The following is a 1,936-nucleotide window of genomic DNA, read 5'->3' on the forward strand; positions in this document are numbered from 1 at the left end:
AAAAAAAAAAAAAGGAAAGAATAAGAATCCTCTAAGTCAGGTAATGCAAATTTCTGCTCAGTCCAGAAATTATCATTCTGTCAGCCAAGCTAGATATACTCACAGCTGGATCTAAGCACTCAGGTACATTCAGAGCTGGTCTCTAAATCTCACAGTAGGAGAAAGGACTGCTGGGTGAATATGGCTGTTCAACCTCCTCTTCTAGAAAAAAGATAATGAACTTTTTCCTATATACATGTCATAGAAACGCTGACTGCTTGATTTCCTGGTAGGCTGGCCTCGCTAACTATCTTAAATTCTCTGCAGGAAGAACCGATCATCTCCTTCTGATAACCAGGAGGAGTTATTTGCTTTTGTTGTCCATTCTTTAATACTGGGAGGCTCATGGGTATTAATAAGCCAACATTTCTGAGCCCACTGTTATCGTCATATCTGAGCAGATTGAAGATAGAGGGCCAATAGATGAGAAAAGAGCAGCTGTGGAGCCGCTGAGCTTGCAGCATGGGCCCTGCACTCTTACCCATGCAGACGCTCTGTGAGGGATGGTGGCACAGCCCAGAGTCCTTATTTATCACTTTGAGAGTCCTGCACCACCAGATATTAATGCTGAAAGGTGACATGCAATCTGTTGTGTTTGCAAAAGGGAGGCAGAGAAATACGTCAAGGGTGGCAAAAAATGCTGAGGGTGAACAAAATTCTCTTATCAAAACCCTTCTCGCCCATTCAGATAGTAGGCAGTGAGGCAGCCTCAAATTCCTCTAAAGGCCAAGCGTCTCCTGTCAGTGGATGCCCATACATTTGTATAAGTCTTTCTGTATGTGTTTCTCACATAAGATTACCATCCCTTGGAGGTGCTCCTGGATATAACATTGATTTCTCTTAGTCTGTTGGAGACTAGCCATTGCAAGGGGAAAATGAACTCAGATAAATGTTCAAGTGCAAGGTCTGTTTCTTCTACAGTACTCCAGTACTTAACAACTCCAGTGTTTATAGGGAAGGACACATTCCAGACATGGATGATCTAAAATGTCTTCCCTTATATCCAACAAGGAGTTTTTTGAGAAGAAAGGATAAGAAGAAACCATATGGAAGGGAACTTCTTCCCACATTGATCAGCAGCAAAAGATCACTGTGGCAGACCAGCCTTGGTCAGCAAGTGGCAGTATAGTCCCCTGCTCTGAGTCCTACACTCAGCAGCAAGGGCAGGTGATCTGTAAAACTGTTGTTATCTTACCTCTGTTAGTCTCATTACACGTGGCCTCATTGTGGGGAGATGTTTCTCTACCACTTGAATGCGACTTCAATTAGGAATTGCTTGTGAGGAGCCACTCTCAGAATATGAGATGCTCCGATTTCCTCTGACAATGCAATCCTAGTGGCCAGAATTAGCTTAATCACTTCTAAAAGCACCATGGCAGCATCTGTCCTTTCTACCATTGACGTCAGTACATCTCTAATGCTCTTTATTTGAGATCTTCGAGGTGCCTCGTTTGGGTGTTCAAAGGCAGCAATTGTATCACAAGTTGAGTCTGAATACATCCATGGACTCTGTGCTTTCCCTAGTCTTTGCTTCATTTTTCTGTTCTGACTCACTGCTGTGCATCACAAGGATGGATAAATGCAGCTCTGCCTGTTCTTATGATAAAAAACATTTTTCTTCACCTGTCACATAGCTCCCATAATTTGCTTCTTTTTGTCTTTCCCTTCGCCTCTCATGTTTAAGGCTGCCCTCTGTGAGTGTCCATATAGTTAGGATGTAGATGGGTGAGCAGGATAGATGCAGGGGAAAAATTGGGATGAGAGAGATCAGAAGACTATGTTGGGAGTAGAGAAAGAGCCCTTTCATTGAATTTTGTAGGTACCTTCTCACTGGGCTATCAGTAGAGCCCAAACTGTCATCAAAGACCAGGACTAATGCTCAGTATCTAGCATGTAT

The 1,936-nt window shown here is 43.1% G+C and overlaps 1 protein-coding gene across 6 annotated transcripts in view; it reads right to left on the reverse strand.

The window, feature by feature from the left end:
- The window catches only part of Ntm (neurotrimin), a 958,983-nt gene that overhangs the window by 7,618 nt on the left and 949,429 nt on the right, over positions 1-1,936 (reverse strand). The window lies entirely within an intron of this gene.

The sequence above is a fragment of the Mastomys coucha genome, unplaced genomic scaffold (genome assembly GCF_008632895.1).
Source record: "Mastomys coucha isolate ucsf_1 unplaced genomic scaffold, UCSF_Mcou_1 pScaffold23, whole genome shotgun sequence".
In the NCBI taxonomy this organism is placed as follows: Eukaryota; Metazoa; Chordata; class Mammalia; order Rodentia; family Muridae; genus Mastomys; species Mastomys coucha.